General features: G+C 47.7%; 1 protein-coding gene across 7 annotated transcripts in view; it reads left to right on the top strand.

Annotated features, from left to right (window-relative positions):
• Positions 1-22765, top strand: part of CAMKK2 (calcium/calmodulin dependent protein kinase kinase 2) — a 315788-nt gene that overhangs the window by 92340 nt on the left and 200683 nt on the right. For 2 of the 7 annotated variants that reach the window (XM_078667507.1, XM_078667509.1), the window contains exon 2: positions 7523-7647. The exons of 3 other annotated variants lie outside the window; for them this stretch is intronic. The gene's annotated coding sequence lies outside the window, so the exon portion shown is untranslated. Of the gene's footprint in view, positions 1-7518; positions 7648-22765 lie in introns of those variants that run through there. 2 more of the 7 variants (XM_078667506.1, XM_078667504.1) reach the window with 1 other exon arrangement.

Genomic DNA, 22765 nt, shown 5'->3' with positions numbered 1-22765 from the left:
TGTAATAAAAGCGAAGGTTTGGACCTGGCATGTAGGTGAAACTGCACCCACAGGCTCTGCAGTGGCAGGCCTGAGACATGTTTGCAGGGCTACTTACGTGGGTGTTACAATCTGTGCTTCAGCCCACAAGTAGCATTTGAGTTACAGCCCTGGTCTCACACAGTGCACTGTACTAGGGACTTACTAGTAAATCAAATACGCCAATCATGGAGAACCCAAATGCCATTAGGTTTTAGACACGGAGTACTTGCACTTTAGCCCTGGTCGGCAGTGGTTAAGTACCCAGAGTCCTATAGCCAGCAAAAACAAAGCTCAGCGCACAGTCAAACACAGGAGGTTGGAAGCAAAAAAACAGGGGAAATTACACCAAAAGATGCCAGGTTTAACGTATAACAAAATATACAACAGCTGCATGGAAAGTGAAGTCAAGCCACTTCAAGTCAGGTGATATCGCTGGCCAGCACCCACTCTGAAAATTGCTCCAGCACCACTGGTGGTGGTGGTCACCTTCACTGTTGGGTGAGGTCTGCCTGCCCTCACTCGGTAAAATCCGCATAGACTCACATAGTTGGAGTCCGTCTCTACCCCATAATTGGGTGTATGTGTTTATATGTGATTTGCATGTGGTATGCATGGAAACCATGTGCAGTATGAGTGTACCCCACATATATCTGACACCCCCAGCAGGTTTATCTAGGCAGGAGGCCAGAGCAGTACTCCATGCCCTTCGTCTGTTGGTGAGTTTTTGCTTGCACCCTCTGAGTTAGGCCCACCAGTGGGTGAACGAAGGTTGTGAGGCCGGGGGTAGCTGGGTCTGATGTCACAGGAGACAAGTACGTGGGCTCTGACATCACAAGAGATGAGCGGGGCATGGCGTCACAAGGGGCACGTGACCAGCGGGCTATGATGTCACAAACACTAGCAAGACGTAGCGACCGACGGCACAAGGAGGAGGAACTGTGCCCTTAGTTACCGGGGAGAAGCGGGAGCCCCGCCGGTGTGACTACAGGAGAGGCAGGAGAAAGGCCCGGCTTTACTAGTGAAAGGCAGTACAGTGCCCGGCTGTGGAAAGAAACAGGTACCAATGTGCACGGACGTCGAAGCGGGTGATTTTGTACGACCGCCAGGCGTCTTCAGGGACTTCACTGACTGGCATCTAGCGCCTCGCTAGTGAAGGTGGGAGAGTGAGGAGCGGTGTGGTACCTAATCACAACATATACAGAGGCAGCGGGTGATAATGTCACAACAAGCAGGAGAGACTATTTCCAGAGTGTGTGTGGGGGTGCGAGGCACTGGAGTTTTGGGTGACGGCGGGCTGCGTAGGAGTAAAAGGGGAGGGAGAGGGTAGGTGGAGGGGAATGAAGGAGACAGCAGGGATTGGTTAATAGACACGACCATGATTCCTTTCATGGTGCCCTGGCAGAAATAAAACACGGCATTAGTGGGCAGATGCACAGGGCGCGGTGGTAAGAGCACGTAGCACATTTTCCCAAGGAGAAATGTACTTGCATTTTCTAGGGCAATGCCAGGTGCTGTTGGATGCGGTATGTCTGTGAGTGTGTGGGCGCGTGGATTGGTACATGGTGCTCAGTGCCAAGAACACGGCCTGCTGCAGAGACCCAGTGTCCCTCACCAGGTGGGAGGCTGACAACGCGCACCGTGGCCCTGTTGATTTTAAAAGACTCACTTCTGGGAGCACTGTCTCTCTTAGATTGTGATGATGGTCCTTTTCCCTCAGAGGAGTCTCACTCTCTGGATCGCAGTCTCACTCTTAGATTGCGACAGTGGTCTGTTCCCTCGGAGGAGTCTCGCCTTCTGGAGCACATTCTCTCTTAGATTGTGACCCGGTAGACTTTACGCCTCAGAAGAGTCTCACACTTTGGGTCGCAGTCTCACTCCTACATTGCACTGATGGTCATGTTCCCTCAAAGGAGCCTCACCCTTTGGAACACAGTCTTAACTCTTAGATTGTGATGATGGTCCTTACGCCTCAAAGGAGTCTCACCCTCTGGAGCAGTCTCACTCTTAGATTGTGACCCGGTAGTCCTCACGCCTCAGAAGAGTCTCACCCTTTGGAGCACGGTCTCTCTCCTAGATTGTGATGATGGTCCTGTTGCCTCAGAGGAGTCTCACCCTCTGGAGCACAGTCTCGCTCTTAGATTGTGACCCAGTAGTCCTCACGCCTCAGAAGAGTCTCACCCTTTGGAGCACGGTCTCTCTCTTAGATTGTGATGATGGTCCTGTTGCCTCAGAGGAGTCTCACCCTCTGGAGCACAGTCTCGCTCTTAGATTGTGACCCGGTAGTCCTCACGCCTCAGAAGAGTCTCACCCTTTGGAGCACGGTCTCTCTCTTAGATTGTGATGATGGTCCTGTTGCCTCGGAGGAGTCTCACCCTCTGGAGCACAGTCTCGCTCTTAGATTGTGACCCAGTAGTCCTCACGCCTCAGAGGAGTCTCACCCTTTGGAGCACGGTCTCTCTCTTAGATTGTGATGATGGTCCTGTTGCCTCGGAGGAGTCTCGCCCTTTGGAGCACAGTCTCTCTCTTAGACTGTGATGATGGTCCTGTTGCCTCGGAGGAGTCTCGCCCTTTGGAGCACGGTCTCTCTCTTAGATTGTGATGATGGTCCTGTTGCCTCAGAGGAGTCTCACCCTTTGGAGCACGGTCTCGCTCTTAGATTGTGATGATGATCCTGTTGCCTCAGAAGAGTCTCACCCTTTGGAGCACGGTCTCTCTCCTAGATTGTGATGATGGTCCTGTTGCCTCAGAGGAGTCTCACCCTCTGGAGCAGTCTCACTCTTAGATTGTGACCCGGTAGTCCTCACGCCTCAGAAGAGTCTCACCCTTTGGAGCACGGTCTCTCTCCTAGATTGTGATGATGGTCCTGTTGCCTCAGAGGAGTCTCACCCTCTGGAGCACAGTCTCGCTCTTAGATTGTGACCCAGTAGTCCTCACGCCTCAGAAGAGTCTCACCCTTTGGAGCACGGTCTCTCTCTTAGATTGTGATGATGGTCCTGTTGCCTCAGAGGAGTCTCACCCTCTGGAGCACAGTCTCGCTCTTAGATTGTGACCCGGTAGTCCTCACGCCTCAGAAGAGTCTCACCCTTTGGAGCACGGTCTCTCTCTTAGATTGTGATGATGGTCCTGTTGCCTCGGAGGAGTCTCACCCTCTGGAGCACAGTCTCGCTCTTAGATTGTGACCCAGTAGTCCTCACGCCTCAGAGGAGTCTCACCCTTTGGAGCACGGTCTCTCTCTTAGATTGTGATGATGGTCCTGTTGCCTCGGAGGAGTCTCGCCCTTTGGAGCACAGTCTCTCTCTTAGACTGTGATGATGGTCCTGTTGCCTCGGAGGAGTCTCGCCCTTTGGAGCACGGTCTCTCTCTTAGATTGTGATGATGGTCCTGTTGCCTCAGAGGAGTCTCACCCTTTGGAGCACGGTCTCGCTCTTAGATTGTGATGATGATCCTGTTGCCTCAGAAGAGTCTCACCCTTTGGAGCACGGTCTCTCTCCTCGATTGTGATGATGGTCCTGTTGCCTCAGAGGAGTCTCACCCTCTGGAGCACAGTCTCGCTCTTAGATTGTGACCCAGTAGTCCTCATGCCTCAGAAGAGTCTCACCCTTTGGAGCACGGTCTCTCTCTTAGATTGTGATGATGGTCCTGTTGCCTCAGAGGAGTCTCACCCTCTGGAGCACAGTCTCTCTCTTAGACTGTGATGATGGTCCTGTTGCCTCAGAGGAGTCTCACCCTCTGGAGCACAGTCTCACTCTTAGATTGTAATGATGGTCCTGTTGCCTCAGAGGAGTCTCGCCCTTTGGAGCACAGTCTCTCTCTTAGATTGTGATGATGGTCCTGTTGCCTCGGAGGAGTCTCACCCTCTGGAGCACAGTCTCGCTCTTAGATTGTGACCCAGTAGTCCTCATGCCTCAGAAGAGTCTCACCCTTTGGAGCACGGTCTCTCTCTTAGATTGTGATGATGGTCCTGTTGCCTCGGAGGAGTCTCACCCTCTGGAGCACAGTCTCGCTCTTAGATTGTGACCCAGTAGTCCTCATGCCTCAGAAGAGTCTCACCCTTTGGAGCACGGTCTCTCTCTTAGATTGTGATGATGGTCCTGTTGCCTCAGAGGAGTCTCACCCTCTGGAGCACGGTCTCTCTCTTAGATTGTGATGATGGTCCTGTTGCCTCAGAGGAGTCTCACCCTCTGGAGTACAGTCTCGCTCTTAGATTGTGACCCAGTAGTCCTCACGCCTCAGAGGAGTCTCACCCTTTGGAGCACGGTCTCTCTCTTAGATTGTGATGATGGCCCTGTTGCGTCAGAGGAGTCTCACCCTTTGGAGCACGGTCTCTCTCTTAGATTGTGACCCAGTAGTCCTCACGCCTCAGAAGAGTCTCACCCTTTGGAGCACGGTCTCTCTCTTAGATTGTGATGATGGTCCTGTTGCCTCGGAGGAGTCTCACCCTCTGGAGCACGGTCTCTCTCTTAGATTGTGATGATGGTCCTGTTGCCTCAGAGGAGTCTCGCCCTTTGGAGCACGGTCTCACTCCTGGTCATTCTCGATGTTTCTGTTTCTCGTTTGTAGAGTGCTCAACACATCTATGCAGGGCCCTTTGCACTATCGGAGGTGACATGTTTACCTGGTCACGTGAACGTCTGATCTTTTCTGATTAGCCGAGACCAGGTGAGTTCTCATTTACCCTTGTTCTTGTTGAAGTCTCAGCCCCTACAGACAGGTCTGTGCACTAGAGCGTGATGTCAATAAACCTACTGTACGGGCCGGCGGGACCAGATTCCATCACCCAGCCCGGTGACAGGGGCGTAACACAGGCCCCCGCATCCCCCGCGGTGCAGGGGGCCTCTAGCTCCAAGGGGCCCCCTTGGCTTTGCACTCTGGCAGTAGATCTCTTGATTGAGCCCGGAGGGGTCCCTCTAAGTACCGTGCAGGGAGGTCCCCTCACTTTTCGTTACCCCAGTGCCTGGTGACAAAAAGGCTCTAAGGCCTCGTGGCGCCCCTTCTGCTTCAGGTCCAGTCACCAAAATCCTGGCCTTCGACCAACCATACAAAGCACACTGCAAACATGTTTGTCTCCAGAAGATGAGAATGCATGCTTTTCTGCAACTAAGAGCACACTTAAGTTCACCCGATTCTCCCCCGGAAACGAGTGTGGGATTTTCATGGTGAGACGTGCATGCAGACTTGCTTCTCTGTCCTGCTCTCTCCCGCACACAAACACACTCACCAGCAAGCATGCATACAAACATACATTTAACAGCATTTATTTTTACTTAGCTTAGCTTCCAGATACGGTCATATTCCAGCTAAAGTACTACCTTTTTCGATTACACTAATAGTGAATAATATTATTCACTGTTTATATGATTAAAAAAATTTGACTGAAACCAAGCAAGTGGAGCTCCAACCAGCGTCTTTTAGGAAGAGCTGCCCCTGTGTTCCAGGCACTGATTTTGCCAGGGGTCACAAAATCAGTGCGAGGTGTAGCAAGGCGCAAGCCAGGGGTCGCAGCAGCGACCCCTATATGACATCCATGTGGATAGTTCGGTAGAGACCTGATAGGAAGCAGCGTCCAGGATGAAAGCACAAGCTTACCATGGTAGGAAAGAGTGGGACACACCTATTTCACCAGTTTTAAGTGGCACCGGCATCACTGTGCATCATTTCCTTGTGTGGGATGAGGGATACTTCAGTGCCGAGGAAAATGGCAGGTTCCGAACTGTGGGTATGGGAGCAGCTGTACTGGCGCTGAGGGATTGTTCTCCATGCGTTGTGTCGTAAGCTCTAGAAGGCCTGCAAAATATCTTTTTTTCAACTCTTCAGTTCCAAAACAAGGCCCATGTTTTCACTGGCATCCAGTGTCTTGCCAGGGCCTGAGCACCTCCTGTGGTAGTCTCAAGAAACTGAATCAACTTTAAAAGAAGTTTAGTTTCAACCCTGTGGTTGCATACTTTCATATCAAATTTTCAAATCAACATGATGAGAGGCCGAATAGAGCCTTGCCCAACCTCACAATCTAAACTTGGGTGAACACAAGGAGAGGTTCAGTGAAGGTCTGAGACCTTTAATCCTGAAATGACTCACTTCATTCCAGTGCCCATGCCTCTGCCCATACGTCTTGTAGAGGTTGTCCATGGGTAGGAAGCAGAATGGTGTCGACAGCTGCTGATAAACTCAATGGAATTAGTGCCCAACAAGTGCCCACAACCACATTCCTTCTGATGTCTCCTGCCTCCTCCTGTAACGCTTCTGTCCATGAGCTTGACGAAACCCCAGTAAAAGTAAGACCTATCCTCCCAGTTATTTTTAATAACATTTGTTTCAGTAAAGGTTGACATGCTTTGTCATGTAGCTGTTGTCATCTGCAACACCAGTGAAATGCATCTATTAATCTTTGTCATATTTCCAGTGTTCAAGTTGCTCTGTGACCAAGAAGAAGAAAAACCTATACATAGTGTCAGTTAAACAGAAGAGACCCAGCGTAAATATCTCGAACTAGTGTTGTTGTAAGGTTCCGCTAGACTCGACCTATCGGGACTCAGAACAAGAGAAATCCCCCGTTTAAGCTGGTACAACAAGGGCTTAGCCCACCATGTACTAAATAAAGTAGGTGACGCCCAAGGTGCGGGGAGTCTTGAAGCTCTAGAAGGGAGCCCCGGGATCCAGTTCAAAAATACATTCTCTAGGTTTATAAATTTAGAGACTTTCACATGGAAAGATAGCTATAGACCTTAAGGGGAGAGCATGGAGCTATCCCACCAAACATCAGAGAGAATCTCTTTATTTCACCCATTCTGTGACAAAAAGTAGTTGGAGGCTTTGCAGTTTGATTATTCAACCTGTTATCAGCATTAACTCTCATCCAAAAGTAATCACATTACGTAACCCTCACAAGGTTCAGCTGTCCTAATCTTATATTTTGAGCGAAATGACTTGCGGCAGATCACTACCAAATAACCTAGTCTTAATTATGCTTATAATTAAACCTCTTTCTCTTTTTATTAAGGTATTTAGACATACATTTTTGAATTAATCTTATTGGTAATACATTTTAGTGTCATAATTATAAACAATATCAACTCAGAAGTATATTTAGCATATCAATTTCTCCATGGTGAGCTTCCTTGCAACGCATGGCTTGTCCAATAAGTCGATATTGCTGTAGCGTATCCAGATACTAACATTGGCAGCAAAGGAAGTAACAAAGAAACATCCAGCCAACTTCCTCTCCCTCCATTCCCTCACTCTCCCCTAGGTGACAACCCCGACCGCTTTGTATCCAATTGGGTCATTGTCTTTCTTACACTCAGACTATCCATTGGTCCACTTCAGTAACTCTGTATGCAAATTATAAATTAAAGAGGCAATGCACCTAAAATCTAGGGGGCATGCCACCTCTGTACCACCCTTCCCCATGTAGTCTAGGACTGGTTATCAGACATTGTTAAGAGGAAGAGCTCCAAACGAGTAGTTCATCAACTTAGCTTATTCCAAAATTATGTGCCCACAGACAGAGTGTGACCAGCAAGTAACGGAACTCATGAACAACTGCTGAAGCAGACCATTAATGAGAGCTCGTAGACCTACTTCTTGCAGTCCAGAAGGTGGAACTTGGAAACTACAGATCAACATAAGGTAAGTTACATAGAACAAAAAAGGGCGCATTGGTATTAAAATATACAGTTAAATATATACAATATTAAAAAAAAAATTCTTTGAATTTGTTCATACGGTTAAAGAAATAGTGTGCTTGTGATTGAAAGAATTACTGTCTCTTGAATGGCTAGTTTGGTGTCTCAAGCTTTCTGGTTGCTAAGACCTACTGTGTTCTTCCCAAGAACTTAAAGGGGATTATAACCAGCCCATTACCATTGGTTGGGTTTATTGTAACTCTCATTTGCTTGCTTCCTATTCAATATTTTTCCTTGTACTAGTTTGTCCATCTTGTGCTTGTCCCTCCCCTGGAGCAGAGCCTCTTTACCTTATCTCTGATTGGCTATATTTATACTGCTATCTTTTTACTGCTTGGTCCTAGGGAACTACTTCTTTTCTTTTTGCTAAATCACTCCATGAGAGTGCATATATTTGCCATCTGGTGGTGTGGCTCACTGGTTAGAGGCGGCAGACCCAGAAGCAGAGGACGGCCCGGGACCAGGGTTCTATCCCCGACACGGCAGGGTCGTGGACCAGGGTCAGCGGACTCGATAATTCTCGCCTCGGTGCCTACTCTAACCAGGGATCACACTCGGCAACTCTGGGCATTAGCTTGCCTCATCTCCACAATGGCCCCCCACATACGCCGGGGATGCCTGGTTTCACCTTGGAGATACCCAGTAGAGGCCATCTCACAGGGAAAGCCAGGACGGGTTCCCCAGCGGTCTACAGCGCAGAGATACTCCTTCGGGAGTCGGTTCTAGCGCTTTGAAACCCACAATTAATTAATTATTTAATCTCTCTCCTTTGTGTGATTCTCCCCGCCAAATACCTGTCTTGTGCTCCATGTTGCGTCTCCTTCATGTGATTCTCCCCCACCAAACCCCTTCCCTCCTGCGTGCTCTGTGTTGCTTTTCCGCGCATGTGCTTTCCCGAGCATTTGCTTCTACCCTTAAGCCCCTGGGCTGCTTTCTCTTGCGAGCTGCTTTTCACTTCTCCCTGCCCACCTCGTTGCTTCCTCGCCATCCTGTTCCCTGCCACTTGCACCCACCCCATGCCCACTATCTGTTTTTTTAGATATTGCTTGCTGGGACGGGGAGCAGAACCAGTAACTGCTTGTCCCTCCGCCTTAAAAAAAGCACTTTCACTCTACTTTTTATTTATTTACTGATCCATCTCGGATCAGTACATGTAAAAACATAGTGCCCACATCCTATTGAAGGCATTCATGCATAATTACCCATGAACACACCTATAAAATGCTGCACCATTTTTTTTGCTCTTTTCCCTTGTGGACATGCTGCACAACATGCTTCACATGTCAGCATCTCAAATGTCATTAGCAAAGCCAATAGGTCTCAATGGTGAGACCTGTTGGCGTTATCAATGCTTGTTTCTCATGGCATCATCACTTTTACATGTGCCTGTATCTTCTTTTCCATTTCTATCTTATGTTGGAGTTGAGTAGTTGAAGTTTATTCATTTTAAAGAAAGCCCAGTGTAGTCTGAAGCATATATTTTATTAAATCTTCCTTGCATGTAGATTTGAAATTTTGGGATGTCGGAAAATAAATTATCCAATTCTTGTTCAGTGATTTTAATTGCTAATTCAACTTTCCAATTTATGTGGCTGTGTGAGAAAATGTTAATTGTTTTTTGTCCAATTTCATTTTACAAAATGGGTACTTTTCATAGAGCAACTCAGCCTTTGAAAATTCTTCCAAAGGCCCAGACACATTTATTGTTCAGCAGGTCTGTCCATTTGGAATTCAGGAATATCATAAACGCTGTTTTACTCCATTTTAGTTCCTTTGCTCCATCTGTTTTAGGTTGAGAGATTTGCAGAGTTCAGGCAATCTTCAAATCTGCAAACCTTCAACAGATGATTAAATTATGTTATTCCTCTTTCGACAAAGGATTTTTAATGAAAGTGATTTTCTTTTAAATAGAGAATTCTGGGTTATTCCAAACAACAGAGAATTTAACCTTTCTCAATGCATTTCTACTGTGCCTGTTTAAACAATAAAACGCTTGCCTCCTCAATCCTCTTTCTGTGCCGAAATTTGCAAATCTGTTCAGCAAACAACAGGGTCTTACTTAAAAAAGGTCTCCTTTTCTGCAAAAAGAAGGAGGGATACATGCTCGCCGCCCTGTCCGGGAAAATCTTTTAAGATCTACATAGAAATCAGCGGGGAGGCTGTTAATATATAAACAGAATGAGACAGGAGCAAGAAGGTAGCCTTGCCTTACGCCACTGAGAACAAATCCCGATTTAACATAAACCAGCATAAGGTCTGTGTCTGTAACTGAAGTGCCATTTGACAGTGGGGTTGTGAGTTGTCATTATTTTCCTGCAAAGCCCAGATGTAAGGGAATTACTGCTTTATCAGAACCTCCTATTCCTTTGGTACAATGCGTTTAGGTCTTATATTTGAACTAGAGTTTTAATATCCTATCTTACCACTTGATTTACTTAGTCAGGTCTACGTCAATTCCGTTTTACTGTCTGCACTTGTAGGGTAAGTTGTTAGCATTCAAATGACATACATAGAACTGTATTCCATGTCTGCAACTCATCCCAGCTACTTTTTGTCATCGTAGCTGTGCTTTTCCAAACTCCTACATTGCATAATCCACGAGCGACCTCTCTCCCTGTCATCATAAGTGATGGTTTGGAGTTGATTGCATTCCATTGGCACAGTTCATGTTCCCACACTAGGCCAGAGCAGCACTTACAGCTTCTTAGCACAGACCCTCCAGACACTACCACAAGGCTGCCTTTTTAGGCTGGATCCCTTAAGAAAGCTGGCAGAAGTCGAGGAACAAGTCGGAGACCTTATAAGACTGTCTTATAATTGATGGAAACCTTTTTTGCTGGACTGGCACAACCCCCAAAACAACATTCCAGACCCAAAGAGCCCTCCCTAAAATGAGCACTATGCATGCCTTAAAGAAGCCTTTTGGACTTAGCAAAGGCAGAGGCATGCTGGCCTGGATTAAACTCTGGTGGCAGCAGAAGTGGCTGCTGCTATAGTAAAGTGGTAGGGCAGAGGAGGCGGGGGAGGCTTAGGATTGGGTTTTAAAAATAGAATAAAAAGACTTACCTGCTGCTTGACCGCGGACCAGATGAATATATGACGATAAAACGAATTCCGTTGCAACGCATGCCTTTACCACGCATGCGTCACAACGGAATTCGTTTACCACGCATAAACTTTTCCTCGACTACTTGCGTGGTGACGTCATACCTCGTTAAGAAAAAACAGCATTTTTTCCCGATTTCTCTTAAACGACTCTGATGCCGACGTGACTTCTGGTGAGTTGTTTTATTTGGGGGGAGACCCCCCAAACCCCCCCCCTTTTTTTTTTACCTTTACCACATATGCCTTTACTACAAACATCGTAGTAAAGGCATGCGTGGTAAAGGCATTAGTGGTAACCACGCATGCGTTGTACTGCATGCGTGGTTAAAGATTTCGTGGAAACGGCTTCGTTGTAAAGGCCGTTTCCCGGACCAGATGACAGCATTTACGTGTCTGTTAGGACAGGTGGTTTCTTCAATGAAGGCTACGATAATGGCAGAGAGCAGGTGGACTGAATGATGCCAATCCACTGGGAATGTAATGTTGGCTTTAATTTGGGAACAATGCGGAGACCCACCGTGGTGAAACTATGCAGGATCCCAAATACCAGAATGCTTAGAGGCCCAATGTGAGCGGGACACGCATACAATTTAAACAAGGAACTGCAACTCTGTTCGTTGTTTCTTGGCTGTACCTGTGACCAAGGGCGTGTGAGCCCGAAACGCGTCAGGTTTTATCTTATGGCTTCAAGCTGTTCGTCATGCCTACTGCACCTTCATTAAAAGGTTTCTATCCACCCATGAGGCTTTTTCCTATTGAGGGCAACCTTTGTGTGGATACATATATATATGTCCAAAATCATACTTCAAATAATGGCGCACATATATATATAACGCGTCATGGCGGCGATGCTGGGTGCTGTAAAATAAATACTTTTGGCACGAAGAACTCCTTGGGTCCACTATTCTTCTATCGCTTCAGATTGGATATTTGGAAGAAAACATATATATATATATATATATATATATATATATATATATATATATATATATATATATATATATATATATATATATATATATATATATATATATATATAATCTCCAAGGAGGTGGTTCATGGAGCAGCGCACTGCTTGTATCGTCCGCTGAAATCGTCAATACAACTCCCTTTCATTCTGTCCCTTGTCTTCCAGAGGTCCTGTGTTAACCCTACTTCCATGTACAGCGCGCCACTGATCCTTGAATAGGTTTGTACAACACTATGGAAATACCAATACGTACATTGTATTTTACCATTTCTTTAAATTGAGCAGCATTTAACATTTATACACAGTTTTACCTTGAGTTGTTCCATATCTGGTGAGGTTTTTGGTGAGTAGCTTGACTGGTGCTATTTTTCTCTGCATTCTATTTTTTTTTAGTCCAATATTTATGAAAGGAAATCAAACTGCCAGAAATGTTTGGAAATAATATGGGTTAAAGTGAGAGGCCTTGTTTGTTGTAGCTGGTGTTCAAAACCCAGACCTAAAGCTGGCACGCTAGTGTCAGACCCCTCTATGGGTCTCACATGGCTGAGTGGTGCAGCTGGCAGCACATTAGAATTATAGTTCTGGCCTGGTTCAGACTGGCTCGAATGAGCCACTGGTAGGCAAGCTAAAGGTTCTCCCTACGTGGGAGCATGGCAGTGTTTAGGAGTGGCCAAATGTGCCACAATCGCAGAAGAGTGGCATTCTTTTTTTAAAATTCTTTTTATTGGATACATACATAACTTGCAATAGTTTGGTTACAGAATACGTGCATACAGATCCATGCTTCACACTACAAACTACCTCCTCCGGCAGGCATACACATATATTACACAGATATGTGGTTAACTGATTAACACTTTTCCTCACCCTTTATCAACTGGTGTCTATTACGGGTTCATCAGGAGGTAGCGTACAGATATTCCCTATGAAGTTGCTCCACTTTCCCCATATTCGCTCCCACTTCTTAGGGCACCCTCTATGTATGTATACTGCCTTCTCTGCCACCATAGCTCCATCCATATCATTATATCACTCCCTGTTCATCAGAGTAGCTTGTGCTCCCCAGTGTTTGGCAATGTTGCGTTTGGCTATCGCCATGCCCAGTGTCACCCAGTCTTGAGTCGTGTGATTGAGATCTGTCGGTTCCCAAAGTTTCAAGAGACATCTCTTGGGTTCCGGTGGCACGGTACCCCTGCTAACTTGTGTAATTGTGTGCATAATTGCTCCTCAATATAGCGTTATCTCTGGGCATTCCCATAACGTATGATAAAATGTGCTGACTGCCCTGCATTTTCTTAAGCAGAGTTAGCTATCAGTCTTCCCTATCTTATGTAGGGTTACTCTTGTGTATTAGCTTCTATGGAGTACTTTAAGCTGTACTAATCTCAGCTTTGAGGATATCGCCACTTCTCGTGGGGACCCGAGTGCTTCCTGCCAGTCTGTCTCATCCAAGTCTCCCATATCGGTCTGCCATTTTTCGCTGAGCTTTTTTGTGAGAAGAGTGCCATTCTTGAAATAAAAGTCATTGTGCGTATCCGTTGCAGTTAGTAATGCTGTTCACCAGCCATTCTTTCAGGCGAAACGTACAGCTATCCTGCAATTGCACACCCAGAACAGTCATGAACATAGGCACCTTGATAAGTCTTGCTGCTCTAAAATGAGCTCTTGGGCTGAGTCCTGGAGAGCACCCACTGAAATTAAGCCATGTTTGGAGGTTTCTTAGCAGGCTGGTCCCTGTGGAAGATGAAGGTACTGGGCATGTTTTGTCTAGCCCATTTGTAGGGAAGTACATTTCAGTGTCTAATGCAAGTTAGGCAAAACCTCTTATTGGCAGTACACAGCTAGTGTGAACTGTGAGTAACACACTCCCTAATGTTAAAAGTACGAAGTGTAGTTTGGAAAGCAGGTCTTTTTTGGTAGATATTTCTAAGAGTCCACCATACAAAAAAATCTGCATATTTTGTTTTTAGAATTTTTGCATCCAACTTTCAAGACGTATTTCTGCTAGAGAGATTTACTTTTGAAAAGTATTTTCCTTAATTTTTTGTTTTTGCTGTTACAATAGCTGAGTGGGTTGAAGTTTTTTAGAAGTGTTGAAGCCTGCTGCAGCCCTTTGCTTAATTGGGTGAATCTGGGATGGGCATATAGAGCTTTTCATCCGTCCAAGGTTGATTGATTGGGTGCCATATAATAGTGTAATTAGAACAGGGGATTTTTAGAGCTTTGATGCCACCGTAACATTCTAATCACTAAATAAATATGTTATTTTAAAGCCATGGCTTTCTTTGTACATTATTTTCAGTTTCATTGGTTGACTTGGACCTGTGATTTCCGCAGAACCTTCATAAGTACACCTGGGTTAAAACATTTAAGTCTAGTGTATAAATGATTTCAAGCCAACTGCTTGTTAATTACTTATTTCTGAGAGTCAGCAATGCGCCAAGCGCTTCAGGAGGGCTGCCCACGGCGCACCAAACCATCCAGCTTTTTGTGCCCCAATCGATCACACAGCCTCCCTCCAGACTTTAAAACAGAAGTCCGACGCGTTTCGGGGCAGACACGCCCCTTCTTCATGGACGTGAAATGATTGCACGAAACACTCACCACTGCGCTTCAAATGCATTTTATTTGAGGCGGGGCCGCCCTGAGTGGGCGTGGCTCATCACGCTGTGCTTCACAGGAAACCTGGTAGCTGTAGTCTTTAGCGGTGAGTGTACAGTTATCCCTTGAGTAGGTTGTGCAAAGGTTTCTCAATTAGTCATCTGGTTTGTATTTCCTCATTTGTTCGAGGTGGGGGGTGGGCCATGAGATCATGTTTCTTCAGTGATGCGTCGCGCTGTACAAGCAAAGATTTGTATCTTTGCTCCAGTCCTTGTCGTCTGTATTGCTACAGGCGACTGGCGAGGTGGAGCCCCTCCCACGGTCATGGCAGACCGGAGAAAATGTGAGTCAGCAATGCGCCAAGCGCTTCAGGAGGGCTGCCCACGGCGCACCAAACCATCCAGCTTTTTGTGCCCCAATCGATCACACAGCCTCCCTCCAGACTTTAAAACAGAAGTCCGACGCGTTTCGGGGTAGACACGCCCCTTCTTCATGGACGTGAAATGATTGCACGAAACACTCACCACTGCGCTTCAAATGCATTTTATTTGAGGCGGGGCCGCCCTGAGTGGGCGTGGCTCATCACGCTGTGCTTCACAGGAAACCTGGTAGCTGTAGTCTTTAGCGGTGAGTGTACAGTTATCCCTTGAGTAGGTTGTGCAAAGGTTTCTCAATTAGTCATCTGGTTTGTATTTCCTCATTTGTTCGAGGTGGGGGGTGGGCCATGAGATCATGTTTCTTCAGTGATGCGTCGCGCTGTACAAGCAAAGATTTGTATCTTTGCTCCAGTCCTTGTCGTCTGTATTGCTACAGGCGACTGGCGAGGTGGAGCCCCTCCCACGGTCATGGCAGACCGGAGAAAATGTGAGTCAGCAATGCGCCAAGCGCTTCAGGAGGGCTGCCCACGGCGCACCAAACCATCCAGCTTTTTGTGCCCCAATCGATCACACAGCCTCCCTCCAGACTTTAAAACAGAAGTCCGACGCGTTTCGGGGCAGACACGCCCCTTCTTCATGGACGTGAAATGATTGCACGAAACACTCACCACTGCGCTTCAAATGCATTTTATTTGAGGCGGGGCCGCCCTGAGTGGGCGTGGCTCATCACGCTGTGCTTCACAGGAAACCTGGTAGCTGTAGTCTTTAGCGGTGAGTGTACAGTTATCCCTTGAGTAGGTTGTGCAAAGGTTTCTCAATTAGTCATCTGGTTTGTATTTCCTCATTTGTTCGAGGTGGGGGGTGGGCCATGAGATCATGTTTCTTCAGTGATGCGTCGCGCTGTACAAGCAAAGATTTGTATCTTTGCTCCAGTCCTTGTCGTCTGTATTGCTACAGGCGACTGGCGAGGTGGAGCCCCTCCCACGGTCATGGCAGACCGGAGAAAATGTGAGTCAGCAATGCGCCAAGCGCTTCAGGAGGGCTGCCCACGGCGCACCAAACCATCCAGCTTTTTGTGCCCCAATCGATCACACAGCCTCCCTCCAGACTTTAAAACAGAAGTCCGACGCGTTTCGGGGCAGACACGCCCCTTCTTCATGGACGTGAAATGATTGCACGAAACACTACTTATTTCTGTACACAAAATCCTTCTTTGTTTTAGTACCTCATTGTAATTTCCCAGTTTGTTTTACTCAAACATAATTCTCAACTGTTGTACGGTTCATACAGTACCAGTAAACGTTTGGACAACATAAACGTCAAAACTGTGTGAGACTAACTCCATGCACACCTTCAGGATATGTTGGCCTTAGTCCTGGCTAGCTCACAGTGTACCCTCTGGACCTCTAAACCTTACAAGGTACCGGAGGCTATGTGCAACCTCGGAATATGACAACTTTTACTCCCCTAGGAAATCGTGGAAACAGTTCAGTCCCTTTGATTAGTAACTCGTGCATGCCCAAAGGGAGACCAAATAAATTCTTGAATTGGCATTTCAATCATTTATTGATGCAATATGATTCTTGTGTAAAATGTATACGCTGCAATGATCAATAGCAGAGTAATCAGCATTATTAGAATTGTGAAGGAGATGAACAATTCAACCATTGTGCTGTTACACTGATTATATGCAAAAACAACAGTTGATGGACAGAATGCAGAACAATGTCATACATTCACCCCAGTACAGAGATCTGGGCCTAAATCCATTGTTTTTTTGCACTCCACACCACCCCAGTTCAGACATGGTCATATGCAAATCAGCCTTGACCCTGTGCCTCATGGGAACAGTCCAGCCCGAACTGCCAAACCATGTCTTTCCTGGACCGGAATCAAGCATCCTAGGACCGGTTTCTGGCTATCAGCCGTCTTCAACCAGGATAGCTTGACTCCAGTGGTATCTCCTGGCTTGTGCGGTTGCTTTATCTAGATCAGGTGGACCCCATGATGGATCAATGGGAATGCTGTCTCGAGGAGCGTTCCTGAACAGCAGGTGTGAAGAAGCACCCTGTGTCGTGCAGTGCGGTGTCTGGCGATATGCACTCATGAATTGGTGTAGGCATTGTTCTGAGTCTTCCCCTTTCTTGAACCCAGTCCGTAGAGCCTGGTTTGGGGTCCGGATGAAACGTTCTACCTCCCCATTCACCTGCGGCCACTGCAGTGTGATTTTACGATGTTGGATGGCATGGGTTGCCATGTACTCCTGGATTTCTCTTCCTTGGAAGAGCGGCCCATTATCTGATTTGACTTCTTTCTGGAGTACCATCATCCTGAAGATGCGGTCTAGGGTGGCTTTGACTTAGGGAAATGCTGTCGATGACACTACCTCCACCACAGGAAATTCGCAGTGGGAGTCTATGAGGAAGAGAGTCAATGAGGACGAGTGTGCTTCGCCCATCTGGGAACGATCCAAAGTCGATGCAGACTTGGGTCCACGGCTCAGGGCATGAGGCCTCCGTGATGACTGGATGAGGAGCGGGGTAATTGCTGGTGATGTTGCACGAATGGCAGGTGCGGATGGTTTCTTCAACCATGGTGTCCATACCCAGGAACCATACTTTGTTCCGAAGACGGGCCGTTGTCTTGACTATCCCCTGATGCCCCTGGTGTGCCAGGTCGACTACCCTCTTCTGGAGGTTCCGAGGGATCACTATAGTGGTAACGTGCAGGATTAGCCCATGCACCCCTTCACTTAGCTCACTGCGGGCCCTCCACTGTTGATGGCGTGATATTCTTTCATCTTCTGTTAGGGCCCGAGCCCCATCGAGGAAGTGTTGCCAGCTCCGGTCAGTCAGTGTTTTCTTAACCTGAGACAGACCCTCATCGGCCGCGGTGGTACTTCCGATGTCTTCAAGCGTGAGCGCTTTCGGGTATGCTTCCTGGGAAATCATCCGGACAAATTCCTCGGTGTGGTGCTCATGTGTGGGCTGTCCCATCGAGGCAATCTTGGCGGGGTGCCGCGATAAAGATTCAGCCGGGTTGTTAATGCCAGGGCAAAAGATCGCTTTGAAGCGATAGGCTTGCAGTTGTACTCAATCCGTGGGGATACCAGTCGTGTGGTGCCAGCGAAAAGAGGGATTCATGGTTTGTGCTCCATTACCACGCGGAACTCCTGCCCTTAGAGCAGTGGTTCCCAAACTTTTTTAACCTGTGGCTCCCTTGACCTAATCGGCAGTTGGCCGTGGCTCCCCACCATTTTTTTACCGGTGGGTGGGGGGTATGTACTTCCTGTTGTCTTCCTTAAAGTAATTGGGACGCAATGAAGGTATTATAATGGTTGGAATGCTTGAATTATTAATCTCATCCACTGGCAATCACTTTGGCTGCCACTTACAGTCCACACAAATGCGTCCTGTACTTTAAATAAACGTATTAAGACGTTTGTATTGGGCAGGCAAAATACCTCATCTCACATCAGCAAGGACTCCCCCCTACACTCCCCCCTACGCTGCGACTGCAATTTCCCAAATCGTGTGCACTAGGGTGACCAACTGGCATAGGTGCAAATTCAGGACAGTGAGTGTAAAAATTCAGGACAAAGGGACTAAATTCAGGACAAAAATTCAGGACAAAAGGTCAAAATTCAGGACAAAACTTCGGGACAAAAGGTACATTTTACAGACACGTCAGAGGTGGTCGTGCAATCCATTCACAAAGTCACTTATTCTTCCAACGATTCACCCTTTCAGTCATTCATTCTCCCTTTCTCTCTCCATCCCCCTTTCACTTATCCACCCACCCACCCATCTACTCATCCATCCATTCATCCTTTCACTCATCCATCCATCCTGATCCATCCACACTTTCACTTCTTCACTCATCCATCCATTATTCATCTACCCACCCTGTCACCCCATCCATCTGTACAGTCATCCATCCATCCACTCTTCCACCCAGCCATCCATTCACTTACTCATCCATCCACCCATTCACTTACTCATCCATCCGCCCAGTCATTTATCCTTCCACCCATTCACCATTTCAGTCATTCATCCTCCCTTTCTCTCTCATACCCCTTTCACTTATCCATCCATCTACCCACCCATCTACTCATCCATTCATGAATCCATCCATTGATCCTATTACTCATCGATCTTTTCACTCATCCAGCCATCCGTTCACTCATCCAGCCATCCGTTCTCTTCCATCCACCCTTTCACTTCACTCATCTATCCATCCTTTTGTCCATCTACCCCCTTTCACTCACTCATCAATCCTTACATTCACCCTTTCACTCATCCATCCATTCACCATTTCACTTATCAATGCATCCATCCACCCATTCACTTGCACATCATCTACCCTTTCATTCATCGATCCATCCTTTCACACACCCATCCACCAATTCACTCGCCCATCAGCTGCCCTTTCGCTCATCCATCCATCCTTTCACTCACCCATCCACCCTTTTACCCATCCATCTACCCTTCCACCCATACATCCATCTATTTACCTTTTCTCTCATCCATACTTCCACTCATCCATTCTTTCATTATCTATCCATTCACTCTTTCATTCATCCATTCATCCGTTAAGTAATCCATCCAGCCATTCACACATTCCTTCACTTATTTACTCACCCACCTTTTCACATTATGAGCTGAGCCTTTGTCTGCAGGGTTGCAGACAGAAGAGGCCCATCAAGAACTTCACCTTGCTGTAGTTCCTAAAGCAAGGGGTGGGGGAGGGTTCACTATGCCCCTGCACATAGGCAATCTGAAAACTTAGAAGTGATGAGTCATGCATGATGCACAGTGCCAGGATGTGAGGTGACTGTGACATGGTGTTGTTTCCAGGGCTTCAAGTTGTGTAAAAAACTGGGGGGTCTCTTCAAAGGGGTGTTGGATGTAATTAAGAGCGCAGTTTAAAACAGCTTAGGTAAAAATCTGCGCTTAGCATAGTGTTGCGCCCGACTGGTATTATGTTGTTTCTGTCCTTGCATCCAGATATATAATACAGCAAGTATCATTACACCAACAACAAGCCAGGACTATTGGCTTTGTCAATGGTTGCTAGTTCCTTAAAATAAAAAAGCAGCAACCATGGCTTTGTTCAATACAATATTGAAAATACTTCAGTTCTAAAATGAGGAGACAATGAAAGAACTATAACCGGTTCTTTTTAAGTTGTTTTACATCCTTCTTTAAATTAACTGTTTTCTACCGTTGCAGCATGGGCGTTTTACCTTTTATCATACAGAATGCCCTGCTGTACACTGAGGCAGGGGGCTGCCGCCACATGCTGTCACACCCCCAGACTGCCCCATTGACATTCTGTATGTGGCAATTACCCCCATACAGAATGACAATGGGCGGGTGGGGCTGCGCTTGTGCTCGAGGAGGAGTGCGAGGCGCCAGCATCAAGGGGCTGAGGCCTCTCACAGGGAGCAGCGCTGCTCCCTGTGATGGCCAAAATGACAAACAAAAGGTGTACGGACACTCCTTGAAATTTAAGGCTGATTGGTCACCCAAGTGTGCGCGGCGCCCCTGGCACCTCATTACGGCGCACCGGGGTGCTGCGGCGCACAGTTTGGGAACCACTGCCTTAGAGATAAAGGTGGAAGTGGTGACATGCCCACTTGATGGCCAGTGCTTATCGCTCTATCTGATCATATCACATTTCGGTCTCCGTCGGGGCTCTGGTGGTGTAGGCCACCGAGACCCATTCTTTGGCTGTTGTTTCTTGGAGAAGGATGGCCCCTAGCCCCACCGGACTGGCGTCTACCACTACTTCAGTGGGTCTGCTGGGTTAGAAGTATGCCATGACCTTTTTGTCCATGAGTACTTCTTTGACGGCATGGAACGTAATGTCTTCTCTCGTGGTCCATTCCAATGGTCTTGCAGATTTTTTGAGATTCTGGAGAGGTTCTGAGTGCGACGCCAAGTTCATGATGACGTGGCCACAATAAGTGACCATGCCCAGGAAACTGCGGACCTCAGAGGGCGACGTTGGCCTCGGGGCAGAGCGTATAGCTGCAGCCTTGTATGGGTGGACCTGGAGGCCATCTTGCGAGAAGTTGTAGCTGAAAAACTCCACCAACTCTTGATAGAATAAGAATTTGGCTCTATGAAGGTTAGCCGGATGTCTGCACGTCGTTGAAGGGTGATTCTGAGGTGCATGTGGTATTCCTCCAGCGTCTTCGAGAACACCAGGATATCGTCACTCAGATTGATGACACCTTGTAGCCCTGACAGTCTTTCTCGAATGGCGTTCTGGAACACTTCAGCGGCCGTCGATACCCCGAAGCTCAGCCTCTTGTACCTTCACAGCCCCACGTGCGTGGAGAACGTTGTGATGTTCCTGCACTCCGGGTGGACTTCCAGCTGGTGGTAGCCAGCATTGAGGTTGAGTTTCGTAAACCACTTGGCTCCGTTGAGGTCCGCCACTATGTCGTCCATAGTGGGTGTGAGATGTCGCTCCCGTTTCACCGCCTGGTTAGGAAGGCGCATATCAACACATAGCCGAATTGCTCCCAGTTGCTTTGGCTTGGGAGCAACAACCAGGGGCTACACCCACGGGGTGGGGCCCGACACCTTTTCAATTACTCCCAGTTGCTCCAGCTTCCGCAGTTCTTCCTCCACTTGGGGGCGTAGGTGGAACTGCGCCTTCTGTGCCTCAGTGCCGTCGGCTTGACTGTTGGGTCAATAGGGAGTTTGAACAGCTTTCCTTTGAGACACCCGAGCCCTTCGAACAGCATGGTAAACTCCTTGAGGATGTCGTGGGCATGTAGCATATGTATCTGGTTGGCGAAAAAGACCAGCTCCAGATCCTCAGCAGTATGGCAGCTGAGGAGTGTACCCCTTTTTCCTTCAGTGACGTGAAACCATGTGTGGATGCGGCGTCCCTTACTGACCACTTTGACTTCCATGACTCCTCGTAGGGGAAGTGGCTCCGTCCCTCTGTACGTGTATATCCTTGCCTTGGAGGGTGCCAGTGGTGGTCTCGGGATAGCTGTTCGTATTGGTCACTGTCCATGACATTCACCGAGGCACCGGTGTCTAAAAGCGCCTTGACTGTGGAGCCTGACACTGTGATAGAGCACATAGGTGGGGGTCGACGTCTCGGGCAGTCGTGGCTCAAAAACGATACTATGAACCCATAGTCGTCGTTTGCCTAGGCCGTATCCTGGTGGGGTGGAGTCTGCTTGCTCCAGTGGGTCTTCCAGTGTCAGTTGTCTGACGGCGGTTGACATACTGTGCTGTGCTACCCTGCGGTGCTGGCTTTCGATCTTCTGCTTCAACATACTTTTGCAAAGTGGTTTAGTTTTTCACAATGGGAGCAAGTCTTCCCATTTGCGAAGCATGGGCCGGGCGGCAGGTGCTCCAGACTGCAGTTTCCGCATGTGCCCTTTTGCGGCCATCTCCCGTTCCCTCGCGGTGCTGCCAGGTGCCTCTGAATGGCGTCTACTCTCTCCTCCTTTATTATCGGGGGTCGGGGAATCCCTGAGAGGTTTGGGTTGCCGTTGAGGGCCGCTTCCATCTTATCAGCCCGAGCGTTGGACAGCTTGTGGGAGCTTGCGAGCTCTAGAATCTCGTCCAGCGATATAGCCGGTTGCCTGAGTATCAGACGGCACAGCGTTACCGACCGACATCCTTGTATGGCTTGCGCCCTGATTTCCTCCCTCTGGTCCTGCAGTGTGCACAAACTCACACGGTTTTCTTAGTCAGGCATAGAAAACGTCTATGGACTATGTCTCCCTTTGCCTCGCATGACGGAGTTTAAACCGCTCAAAATCAGGATTGATTTGAGGGTCAAAGTGCCTGTTCAAGGCCGCCACTGCTTCGTCATATTTGTCATCAGCCCCAGTGTTGGGTAGGGTTTCGAACAGGTCATACAATTCACCTCTGCCATAGCACATTAGCAGTGACCTTTTCACCTTTCCGTCTGTCTCTGTCATCCCCACAAAGTAATGATATAAGCGACCAATACAGGACTTCCACCGCGCTGCG

This window comes from Lissotriton helveticus, chromosome 11, assembly GCF_964261635.1.
Source record: "Lissotriton helveticus chromosome 11, aLisHel1.1, whole genome shotgun sequence".
In the NCBI taxonomy this organism is placed as follows: domain Eukaryota; kingdom Metazoa; phylum Chordata; class Amphibia; order Caudata; family Salamandridae; genus Lissotriton; species Lissotriton helveticus.
The sequence above is the reverse complement of the archived record's forward strand: the minus strand, read 5'-3'. Positions and strand labels throughout refer to the sequence as shown.